The sequence below is a fragment of the Hyperolius riggenbachi genome, chromosome 4 (genome assembly GCF_040937935.1).
Source record: "Hyperolius riggenbachi isolate aHypRig1 chromosome 4, aHypRig1.pri, whole genome shotgun sequence".
Taxonomy (NCBI): domain Eukaryota; kingdom Metazoa; phylum Chordata; class Amphibia; order Anura; family Hyperoliidae; genus Hyperolius; species Hyperolius riggenbachi.
Genome location: NC_090649.1, coordinates 158,218,840 through 158,232,060, shown reverse-complemented (window position 1 = coordinate 158,232,060; position 13,221 = coordinate 158,218,840). Strand labels below are relative to the sequence as shown.

General features: G+C 43.9%; 1 protein-coding gene across 4 annotated transcripts in view; it reads left to right on the top strand.

Moving 5' to 3' along the window:
• The window catches only part of KCNAB1 (potassium voltage-gated channel subfamily A regulatory beta subunit 1), a 555,572-nt gene that overhangs the window by 265,434 nt on the left and 276,917 nt on the right, over positions 1-13,221 (top strand). The window contains exon 1 of one of the 4 annotated variants that reach the window (XM_068280854.1): positions 3,641-3,783. The exons of the other annotated variants lie outside the window; for them this stretch is intronic. The gene's annotated coding sequence lies outside the window, so the exon portion shown is untranslated. Of the gene's footprint in view, positions 1-3,640; positions 3,784-13,221 lie in introns of those variants that run through there. 4 annotated transcript variants of the gene reach the window in all.

The following is a 13,221-nucleotide window of genomic DNA, read 5'->3' as shown; positions in this document are numbered from 1 at the left end:
ACCCAGCAGCAAAGAACCACAACATGTTGCATCTGCGCATGGCTACTACTGCCCTCAGTTGTGTCCATCACCCTTACCGAGCGCTAACAAGCGCCTGGACCCTGTAAGAGAGTAGCTGGCAGATGGTGAATTCCCCGCATTCAGTTGCCCGTATGAAACAGCCCTAAGGATCTCAGATATTTTTAGAAGCGCTAAATCATGATGGCTACACAGCAGGCAGGGCCGGGCTGAGGTAGAGGCGAGAGAGGCTCCAGCCTCAGGGCGCAGGGTAGAAGGGGACGCACAACTCACTCAGCTATCATTCCTCTATTGTGTTTGAAGCAGAGAGAAAGAAGAAAATGGGATACATGGTAGTGACTGGAAGCCTGATAACTAGAGATGAAGGTGTTGGGGGGATTGGGAGAGCCCTGGGGCATCTCTCACTCTAATAGCAATCAGTGTGTGACGGCTGGGGTGGGAGGGATGGAGGGGTGCACTTTGGTGTCTCAGCCTTGGGTGCTAGAGGACCTTGTCCCGGCTCTGACAGCAAGGTCAAAGCATCCCCAAAGCAGCAAGTCTTGTGGAGGGTATGCAGAGGTTAGTACCAACTAGAAGTGACCAGTGTTGCCAACTCATCTCTTTAATTACTGACACATATGAATTATACAGGTTTCGTGGCTAGGTAGATGCAGTTAAGTCACTGATTATGTGTAAGTAGGCCCAGAACCTGTATAACTTAGATGTGTCAGTAATTAAAGGGATGAGTTGGCAACACTGGAAGTGACCCTTGTTCAGATGACAGTGATGATTGTTGTTTGGAATGGTTAGTGGCTGCTCATGTCTTGTAATATTGTTTTGCAGCTCCTCAACATTGCTAACACTTGAGAACAACTAATGCCCACCCAGTGAGATTTTCTGTGTGGTCATTTTACCCCGTGCAGGTAAAATGTCCAGGGGAGTCAGCTTTCTGATGATTAACCTGTACATTCTGCATGTGTTACAAGTGAGTTATCTAGACTTTCTGCCTAGAACTGTGCACTTAGGTACTTTGGTTTTGTCATGGATTAGGTAGATATTTTTTCATGTTCTTGTCTCTTCTCCAGCACTCCCATGTGTGACCAGAGTTACACTGTGCCAATGTAGTCTTGTTAATAGGACGGTTTTTCCCCCTCTCTTCCATTCTGCATTGCCTGACTTGCTTGGAATGTTTTCTACATTAGCTCAGTGATCTGCATGTAACCCTGTTCATTCATGCCTATAAAGGGTTCAGATTAAAACGTAATACCTGAAACTGGGCACTAAAGGGGTTTTGAATGTTGCAATCTTTTTACTTTCACCTTTCCTGCTAAGGAGTTCATCTGCCCATAGTCTATTGGCACACACTACGGATTCTCAATACATTGTTGCATTATTCGGCATGCCAGCATAGTGGCTGTAATGGGGAGGCTCATGACTATCTGTAGGATTTCTACTATCTGACATAGCATGTTGCAAATTTGCCATCATGCAATACAAGTTTATGTAGAATTATCAAAAAGGATCTTGATGGCACGGCCATACAGAGAGATGAAGTTTAATACCAATGAATTTAAGCTGGCAGCAGATAAAGCAAATAAAAATTTGGGTTGCATAAAACGGGAAATAAAAATATAAATTACTATATGTCCCCTGAGAGAGGTTTCATCTTCAGTATTGGATACAGTTTTAAGTACCAACCGATAGGAAGGACATTAGAATTTTTTGAACTAGACAGTCAACTAGGTAATTTAGGGAATGGAGGGTCTGTGTTAAAAGAAAGGTTAGACTAGCTGGCTCATTACCTTGGAACAAAAACAATCTAATTAACATGTATAAAAACATCCAATGGCAATATACAAGTTTGGAAAATAAGCTTTTTATTCCTAGGCCCATACAAAGGGAAAGAGGACCCAAACTAAGCATGGAGAAAAGGAAATGATATCTTCTGTTTAAAAATGGATTCTTCACAATGAGAGTTTAGGGGATGTATATGTTACGGCCAGAACCCGAAGTTTGGCCACTTCTAGTTCTGGCCGGCCACTTCGGGTTCTGGCCGGCCAATTTGCGAAGTGGCCGCTGCGCTGCGGCTAATGTTAGAAATGGATTGTTTACTCTGATATTAATGTATCTTCTGGCCGCAGCGCAGCGGCCAAACGTATAACCACTTAGTTAATTTGTTGCAATTAAGCCGGCGGCAATGTAACAATTCAAGCCGCCGGCTTTTTATCTGCCTCTCTCTCTCTCCTCCTATGGCCAGCCGGCGGGGGACACGCGAGTCCCCCAGAGTCGTTCGTCGCAGCAGGGGCAGCAGAGCGGGGAGGCTGCAGACATTGCTTCTGCCAGCACCCGCTCTGCAAGAACGGCAGGCTTCCCTGCCGCGACGAACGACTCCGGGGGGACACTCGTGTCCCCGCCGGCTGCCCATAGGAGAGCGAGAGAGGCGGGGGGAGGAGAGAGAGGCGGGGGGAGAAGGAGAGAGAGGCAGATAAAAAGCCGGCGGCTTGAATTGTTACATTGCCGCCGGCTTAATTGCAACAAATTAATACGTTTGGCCGCTGCGCTGCGGCCAGAAGATACATTGATATCAGAGTAAACAATTCATTTCTAACATTGGCCGCAGCGCAGCGGCCACTTCGCAAATTGGCCGGCCAGAACCCGAAGTGGCCGGCCAGAACTAGAAGTGGCCAAACTTCGGGTTCTGGCCGTAACATATACACCAAACTGCATTAAGCAAAATTATGTGCATAAGGTCTTATGTGCTGATGAGTAGATCGTAACACATTGCATGTAATGTATTGAGTTCTACTTTACCCATTCATTATTCTGCTTAATGCAGTTTAGTGCATACACCCCACAATGTGAAATACCTTACCACAGTAAGTAGGTATACCATATTATATACTTGCAGTTAAAAGGGGTTTGAATGTTTTCCTTACTTTGAAGGACATCCACAGCTAGATGCTGGAAGGCAATACCTTGATCCAATCAGGGAAATAGTTTCTGCCCTTGGGGTTTTTCTTTCCTCTGACTTGAGGAGCAGTGAGGCTGAATAAACTGAGGTTGAAGTACCCCTTCTTTCATTCCGTTCATTTCTCTTTTAACTGCAGCTTTTAAGGCAGTCTAAAAAAAAATCTATAGCGTATGCACAATGTGGTCATCTGATTTCATCTTCTAAATGCACATGGTACACTCATTAGGGCTTTAAGTGATTGGGTGAGGTGATAAGTAATACTGATAATTTGAATTTAGAATACACAGCTTATCCATAACTGTTCAACTCTTGTAGTGTTTCTGTTCTTGGAAGTTGAGAACATTAATGGTTTTAATCAGCGTTGGACTGGGAGCTGGGAGAGCTGAGGAAATCCACTTGCTGGCCAAGCAGCAGAAATCGGGTGTTGCTGCTCACAGTGAAGACTTGCTGCAGGTCTCTATTTGGAGTGATAACTCAGGGTTACTGCTGCTTGGCCAGCATGTGGATTTCCTCAGTTTTTCCACCTTCCAGTCCCACACTGGTTTTAATGAGATATTATGTTTTTTTTTTCTTTGCAGGTACAGTATTATGTATGTGATCTTTATCTTTAGATTCATCATCACATTCCTGACGAAAATCATTTGTGATTGATCACTCTCCATCAGTTACAAGAACTTTAATTTCAGCGCACAGAATATGTTGACGCTTTATAAATCAATAATAATAATCATTTCTCCTATTGCTATGGGGAACTTGACTGCACATATAGTAAATGGGAACAAACAAATGCCAGAGAGCATATAGTAAAGGTGGCAGTAAGTATTGATGAGTTTGACTTATTTGATATTGCTTTTTGTCTCTTAAAGGGAAGTTTAAGTAAAATAAAAAAATGTTTTTTAACTTACCAGGGGCTTCTTTCAGCCCCCTGTACTTGTACTGTGCCGACGACGCCCTCCTGATCCCCTCCAGCAAGCACCAGGGACCCCCGCAAAGCTGCCCTGTCACCACCAGTCGCATGGCGGGAGTGCTTTGGGCATGCACAGTAACAATGTCCACGTGCTGCGCATGTGCAGAATGCTCCTGGAAGCAGGAACACGACCGGGGTGTGCGTGGCTCGGGCGCCCCGCATGCGCAGTAGCCGCCAACTGGCCAGAGGGGTTCAGGAGGGCATCGTGGGCTCAGTAGGAGTCCAGGGGGCTATTTAATTAAAGTTTCCCTTTAAGGGCAGGTATCTCCTATAGCAGCTCACTGTCTCTTTTTTTTTGCTAGTGTTGTGATGTGTTGAAGTCTCCTTAAAAATGTTAAGTTGCTGTTGTAACACTGCTGACAATGTTATCTACTGAATATACAAGGTTTGTTAGTTATTTTTTATATTATTTCTAGCTATGTTCTTTCCAGATTGAGCATGCAGATCAAAAGCTTTGACTCTGGTGTAACTCCACTGGCTGCATGCTTGTGACTCAAACACAGCTAAAGCAGCCTAAAGCTCAGCATGACAGCCAGGCAACTGGCATTGTTTATAATAGAATGAAGAGAGCAGCCTCTGTATTCCTCTCACTTGAGATCTCCTTTAACAAGTCTGGAGGAGGAAACGTGACTCCTGATCAACATCACCTTTTCCCATACTGAGATACTCAGCTAATTCTTGGACATTTGCAGGGTGTTCTTAAGTTCAACTATTTCAGAAATTATTTTATTACATTCTGCTCATACACCTGCCACAGTCATCCCCTTCAATTTAAATTTCATTACTCTTCCACTGTTGTCTTGCTCGGCCACTGCTGTTTTGCTCTGCCACTGCTGCAATACTCCTCCGTAGGGATGGTCGGAACGCCAAATTCCGATTCCGCGGTAATTCCGCATTCCGTCATGTACCGATTATCAATTCCGCTTTCCGCTACCAATTTCCGCATTCCAAGGCGGAATTTCCGCCGGAAATCGCGGAAATTCCGCCCGACTTTAACATCAATTTTCTCAAAAACTATAAGGTCTTTTTAAAAACTTTTTTTTGCATCTTGCACAGAAGGTTCTGTTTAATAAACCCTGAAAATTTGGTGTTTCTAGGACTTACGGGGGCTTTGCTATTAACTGCTAAAGTCGGCGGATTTTTACTGTAGTGTAAAATGCAGAAAATAGGCAGATGCAGATTTTCTGCATTTTACATTACAGTAAAAAAACGCCGACTTTAGTGGTTAATAGAAAAGCCCCCTTAAGTCCTAGAAACACCAAATTTTCAGCGTTTATTAAACCAAATCTTGTGAACAAGATGCAAAAAAAAGTTTTCAAAAAGACCTTATAGTTTTTGAGATAATCGATGTTAAAGTCGGGTGGATTTTCCGCGATTTCCGGCGGAAATTTCCGTGATTTCCGGCGGAAATCCGCCTACGGCACTTGCATTACCGATTTCCGCATACCGATACGGAAATGCAATTTCCGATCGGAATTTCGGAAATTGCATTTCCGCGGAATCCGAATGAGCATCCCTACTCCTCCGCTGCTGCCTTGCTCTGCCACTGCTGCCTTTGCTCCTCCACTGCTGCCTTGCTCTGCCACTGCTGCCTTTGCTCCTCCACTGCTACCTTGCTCTGCCACTGTTGCCGTTCTCTTCCACTGCTGCAATACTCCTACACTGCTACCTTGCTCTGCTACTGTTGCCGTTCTCTTCCACTGCTGCCTTTGATCTGCCACTGCTTCAATACTCCTCCACTGCTACCTTGCTCTGCCACTGCTGCAGTACTCTTCCACTGCTGCAGTACTCTTCCACTGCTGCGTGCTCTGCCAGTGCTCCAGTACTCTTCCACTGCTGCCTTGCTCTGCCAGTGCTCCAGTACTTTTCCACTGCTGCCTTGCTCTGCCAGTGCTGCGTTACTTTTCCACTGCTGCCTTGCTCTGCCAGTGCTGCAGTACTCTTCCACTGCTGCCTTGCTCTGCCAGTGCTCCAGTACCTTTCCACTGCTGCCTTGCTCTGGCAGTGCTGCAGTATTTATCCACTGCTGCCTTGCTCTGCCAGTGCTGCATATACTCTTCCACCGCTGCCTTGCTGTACCAGTGCTCCAGTACTCTTCCACTGCTGCCTTGCTCAATTATTGCTGCAGTATTTTTCCACTATTGCCTTATTCTGCTACTGCTGCAGTATTCTTCAACTGCTAATTTGGTCTGATACTGAAGCGTACACTTTTATTGCTGCCCTGCCCAGCTACTGCTTTAGTACGTTGTTGACACTGCAGCCCTGTTGTGATACAGCTGGTTTAGGCAAGAGACTGGTAAACAGGTGCTGCAGTTTCATATGAAAGAATTTTTAGCATATTTTATGATTTTTTTTTATCACTGCAATTACTCTTTAAAACAGGTCTTTTAAAAACAGATGTATATGTTAAAGAGGTCAGCTTGGTATAAACAATCTTGGCTAGTTGTCTTATTTTAGTAGCCTTGCTTCTATGTAATATTTATAATAAGATATATACTGTATATTCTGGCGTATAAGACTTCTTTTTAATCCAGTAAAATCTTCTCAAAAGTCGGGGGTTGTCTTATATGCCGGGTGTCGTCTTATAGGGCGAGTACTGAAACTTCCGATCCGGACTGGAGAATCTGCGGTTGCTGCATATGGTGGGGGTCCGCGGCCGCAGCCCTGCCGTATGCGGCGACCGTATGAAAGCAGCAAGAGCGGTGCTGTACAAGTATGCTGGAAGAAATACACTCACCAGGATTCCTGGAAAGAAGTGAGATAACGCAGTCCCGATGACGAGGTGAGGGGGAACCTCACTGGGAAGGTGTAAGTGAGGGGTGGTGCGAGCTGCAAGCGTCCAGCATCCCAGGGTATGAAAGAAAAGAGAGTGGCACTGTGCCCAGAAAACCACCCCTCTTTTACACGTCTGGCTGCTTCCTATTACCGTATCTCCTTCTCTGACTCTCAGATCTTACTCCGAGAGGCAGAAAAGGAGGTAATAGTACACAAGGGTGGGCCAGACGGGTGAAAGAGGCATGTTTGCGCTACCGCTCTGGAGACCGGGATAGCTGACCAATCCAAGCAGGCTTTGTATACAACAACCAGCCAATCTCCGGTAAGGTACATCGCTTGCCGTGATTCACTGGTTTTTGTATACTGGGTACCACGTACAGCACAGCACCAGTATCTGTACCTGTTTATACAGTATAGCATCAGTACATACAGTACAGTATACAAATGTCCAAGAGTCAAGAGGGGTAGTCTTATAGGACGAGTATATCCTAAACTGTATATTTTAACTGGAAAAGTTGGGGGTCGTCTTCTACGCCGGAATATACGGTACATATAGTCCATGTACATGACATATCCACATTTTCTTAGTGTAGACTACATTTACCATTTCTGTGTGCTCCATCTTGCCCTGAAAGGATACATTCTTCCTGCTGCTGTTTTTTTCCTAACTCTGATAATGCCGTTTGGTAAATCTGACATTTCCTCTATTGATTTCTGTGAAGTTCAATTTTAGTTACAGGTCCACTTTAAGATTAATCAAACCAATGTTGTTCAACACTGAGGTCTGATTAAATATCTGACTGAATCATGGATCTATATTTTCCAGCTCACACACATCCCTGAGGGTCCCTACTACCTCTGACTCACTGCTCACCGCTAAAACTGCACACATGAGCTCATTATCTGCCGCATTCTGTAAATTGTGCCATTACAGGCTCAGATATTAACACGGTAACACTCCGATGTGTAAGACTATCACACTCGCTCCCTGACTGCCTCACCTTCATTGCTCTGCTAGTCAAGCACCACTTGCTACAAATCGTATACCTAACCAAAAATATTCTCTATCCAAACACCGTTTTCTCTATACCCTGATTTACCAAAGTCCTCCAGGGCTGAGGAACAGGTGAGAACATAAGTGAACCTGCACACCAGGATAAAAACAAAATAATATTCTGGTACTAGGTGGCAAAAATGTTTCATTCTTTTGCTGGGGGTGATGTCTGACCACACCACGGGTAATGTCGGTGATATCTGATCTTAGCATTGGTGATATCTAACCATAGCATCAGTGATATATGACTGTAGCAAGGCTAATATCAGAGTATAGCATCAGTGACATCTGACTATAGCATAGATATCAGAACCTAGCACGGGTGGTATTTGACCATAGCATCATTAGCATGTGTGATATCTGACTGTGGCATGGGTGATATCTGACTGTAGCATGTGGTATCTGACTGTAGCATGTGTGATATCTGACTGTAGCATGTGTGATATTGGACCATAGAATAAGTGATATCTCACTGTAGCATGGGTGACACCTGACCATGGCATGTGTGATATCTGACCGTAGTATGTGTGATATCTAATAGCATAGTTCACACCTGATTACCATATAGGTGATATCTGCCCGTAGTATGTATGATATCTGACTATAGCCTGGGTGATATCATATCTGCCTGTAGCATGTGTGACATCTTGCCGTAGTATGGTTGATACCCGATCACTGTATGGGTGATATCTGACCATGACATGGGTTATATGTGACCATAATATGATTGACATCTGAACCTTTCTATTCTGGATTCCAGTAAAGACACATTACTAGCGCACACACAAGCTATGAACACATAACAGATACTGTGCAATTAAACTCTGAGGAGATGTCACTTGACTTTCATGGCAGATGGAAGAAATGTCACTGATGCATCACAATTATCCTAAAGCAGAAGCAAAAGTGTGATTAATCCTGTATGCTGCATTATCAGACTTTCTGTGCAGACAGAGAACTTTATTAGTAAGCCTGTAGTAAGCTCAAGTCAGTGATTGCTATATTCTGCTGTTGGGTGTGTTTTACTTAGTGTTACACTAAGGCTACTTTCCCACCAAGACGTTGCGTTTTAGGGGACGTTATGGTCGCATAACATGCCCCTAAAGCAACGTATGGTGGTGTTGAAGTTGAGCTGCGTTATGCAGCTCTCAAAGCAGCCGCTCCAGGTTAGTGATAGGAAGTCCGGGTCTTTTTAAGGATTCGGATCATTTGAATCCGATCGTTGAAAAGATCTGGATCTTTGAACCAAATCATTTGAATCATTTTACTAGGGAAGCAGACTGGGTGAAATGACTAGCAGGACAGGACTTTCCCTGCACTGTACATTCATTATGTTCCTGTTTCTTCCAGACAGACATCCACTGTGAACCGAATCTTTCATTGTGATGATCCGGATGATTCGACTCACAAAAAAGATCCGGATCAAATGAACGATTCGTTTATGATCCGGACAACACTACAGTCCCACCACGAGTCACCACAGTGCAGTGAATATTAATTAGCCATGTGGCTGGTCGCGCAGAGGAGGAGGGGAGACCTCCTCCTCTAACTTTACTGAGCATGTGCAAACAGTCTAACGTGGCTTAGCCAGAGTATAACGTACAGCATGGGACTTTAACGTCCCACTGTGAAACCAGCCTTAATGTTCCTATGGATGGGAAATTACACCAGACTTTCATGAGAGCAATAAAAACTCATTAGGGCTGTGGTTTTTTTTTCTCTATAGCTGCCTTTGTACCTGTTGAACAAATTAAGGGTATTTTCACTTTACGTATGTTGAGCTGCACATCCTGAAAATTGGGTTACCACAAAACAGTGTTAAAGAGAATCTGTATTGTTAAAATCGCACAAAAGTAAACATACTAGTGCGTTAGTGGACATTTCCTATTACCCTCTGTCACAATTTCGCCGCTCTTCACCGCATTAAAAGTGGTTAAAAACAGTTTTAAAAAGTTTGTTTATAAACAAACAAAATGGCCACCAAAACAGGAAGTAGGTTGATGTACAGTATGTCCACACATAGAAAATACATCCATACACAAGCAGGCTGTATACAGCCTTCCTTTTGATTCTCAAGAGATCATTTGTGTGTTTCTTTCCCCCTGCAGCTATCTTCCACTGAAGTGTCAGGCTGTTTCTTCCTGCAGAGTGCAGACAGCTCTGCCTGTATGTAATTCCTCAGTATGTGAAAGCCCAGCCAGCTCAGAGGAGGATTTATCCAGCTTGTAAAAGATTAGAGAGAAAAGAGAAGCTGCCCTAATCTAAATAATACACTGGCAGTGTGCAGAGAGGGGCCTGGAGGGGGGAGATGCATCACAGAACCACAACACTGAAGAACTTGTCAGCCTTCCAGATACAGGCCGACAAGTCTGACAGGAGAGAGATAAGTTGATTTATTACAGAGATGGTGATAGTAGAACGTGCTGCAGTAAGCCAGAACACATTAGAATAGATTTTGGAACTTGTAGGATGATAAAAAACAGGATGCTATTTTTGTTATGGAGTCTCTTTAAGAAGTTTCATTGCACATTCCAAATGTGATGCGATGTATGCAGCAAAGCACACGGTTCATAGAAGCAGAGAGGGATTAAGGTGAAATTGGGCCCTTGGCAAGTAACAACTTTGGGCCCATCCTTGATGGTCTCCTAGTTTTTTTTTAGGGGGGGAAAGATGTGGTGAGGGTTAGCATCCACCAGGCCCCTAGCCTCTCTCCAGGCCCTAGGAAACTGCCTAAGTTTCCTTATGGATGATCAAGCTCTGCATAGAAGAATGCTCCACTGCAACTGTAATCACACATAGCATGCTGAGCTCCGTCATTCAAGCGGGGATGCGTGCGCAATCCCTTGCAAAACCCTGCACCAGGACTTGACACCTTCGGCATTAGGCGGTCCTGAGACTGGCAGCTTCCCGACGTCTATTGCAGTCGGGAAGCAGTTAAACAATACCAGTTGCCTGGCAGCCCTGCTGATCTATTTGGCTGCAGTAGTGTCTGAATCACACCAGAAACAAGCACGCAGCTAATCGTGTCCGATCTGACAATAATGTCGGGAACACCTGATCTGCTGCATGCTTGTTCAGGGTCTACGGCTAAAAATATTAGAGGCAAAGGATCAGCAGAATAGCCAGGTAACTGGCATTGCTTAAAAGGAAATAAATGTGTCAGCCTCCATATTCCTATAACGGTACAGTTGTCCTTTAAAAAGAATAGAACCTTTTATGTACAGTAACATTTAAAGCACAGCTGGTTAATAATAACATGCTAATAATAATAGCAGCATGTCATTATTTTGACTTTTTGTGTGTGTGACTAAAGCTACACTGCACTCTTTATAACAACACTGCCCACAGCTTTCATTTTTTACTTTAATCTACTATTTGTGTTTTTTACAGTGACACAGAGCCTGTAAAATAGATGGAGCCTGTTGTTTAATCCCCTTGGCTCTGCTCTAAACAGCAGGGAACTAATAGCAGGGCATGTGATTCAGTGCCAACTCCCCCACATACTCCCTATGGCGAACAGTTATAACAGGGGAATTAGAAAATATACCATTTTTATTTGTACGCTGTCCAAACGCTGCGAGTTTCTCTGCCCCTTGCCTTGTTCTAGTACAAAGTGTAACCATATTTATTTAGTGATGTGTCTGATTTTACTGCCTGGGTCATAAGGTGCTTCAAATAGTTAGGTGATCTCCCTGATAGCAAGTTAGGTGATTTAATTAGAATTTAATGGGATTCACTTGTATGTGTTGGCAGCGTGACTTAACAGCACCAGGAGCATTGCAAGGATCATTACTAGACAGTGGTATTTTGTGTCTGATCTAAATCAAGGGCAAGATCTCTTGTAATAAGTTGTGTTGCAGCCGTTCTTACAGAAAATGGATAAGTAGCTGGACACAGATAGAGGCGAAAGTAACTCTTGTATAGACAAAAGAGCTCAACTATCTAATAGAATATAGTGCAGTGAAAAACCATGTAGCAACTGAAACAATCAGTTCAGGCATGATATTCATATTGCTTTAATTCAATAGTATTTACATTAACCACTTAAAGTGACACTTAAAGGATACATCCAAGCACCTAAAAAAAAAGATCCGCTTACAGAGGGTTGCAAAAGTATTCGGCCCCCGAAATGTGGAAGTTTTCCACATTTTGTCACATTACTGCCAAAGACCTGAATCAATTTTATTGGAATTCCACATGAAAGACCAACACAAAGTGGTGTACACGTGAGAAGTGGAACGAAAATCATACATGATTCCAAACATTTTTTACAAATAAATAACTACAAAATGGGGTGTGCATAATTATTCGGCCCCCTTTGATCTGAGTGCAGTCAGTTGCCTATAGGCATTGCCTGATGAGTGCTAATGACTAAATTGGGTGCACCTGTGTGTAATCTAATGTCAGTACAAATACAGCTGCTCTGTGAGGGCCTCAGAGGTTGTCTAAGAGAATATTGGGAGCAACGACACTGTGAAGTCCAAAGAACACACAAGACAGGTCAGGGATCAAGTTATTGAGAAATTTAAAGCAGGCTTAGGCTACAAAAAGATTTCCAAAGCCTTGAACATCCCACGGAGCACTGTTCAAGCGATCATTCAGAGATGGAAGGAGTATGGCACAACTGTAAACCTATCAAGACAAGGCCATCCACCTAAACTCACAGGCCGAACAAGGAGAGTGCTGATCAGAAATGCAGTCAAGAGGCCCATGGTGACGCTGGACCAGCTGCAGAGATCTACAGCTTAGGTGGGAGACTATGTCCATAGGACAACTATTAGTCATGCACTGTACAAAGTTCACCTTTATGGAAGAGTGGCAAGAAGAAAGGCATTGTTAACAGAAAGCATCAGAAGTCCCGTTTGCAGTTTGCCACAAGCCATGTGGGGGACACAGCAACCATGGAAGAAGGTGTTCTGGTCAGATGAGACCAAAATGGAACTTTTTGTCCAAAATGCAAAACGCTATGTGTGGCGGAAAACTAACAATGCACATCACTCTGAACACATCATCCCCACTGTCAAATATGGTGGTGGCAGCATCATGCTCGGGGGTTGCATCTCTTCAGCAGGGACAGGGAAGCTGGTCAGAGCTGATGGGAAGATGGATGGAACCAAATACAGGGCAAACTTGGAAGAAAACCTCTTGGAGACTGCAAAAGACTTGAGACTGGGGCGGAGGTTCACCTTCCAGCAGGACAATGACCCTAAACATAAAGCCAGGGCAATAATGGAACGGTTTAAAACAAAACATATCTATGTGTTAGAATGGCCCAGTCAAAGTCCAGATCTAAATGCAATCGAGAATCTGTGGCAAGATCCGAAAACTGCTGTTCACAAACGCTGTCCATCTAATCTGACTGAGCTGGAGCTGTTTTGCAAAGAAGAATGGGCAAGGATTTCAGTCTCTAGATTTTGCAAAGCTGGTAGAGACATACCCTAAAAGACTGGCAGCTGT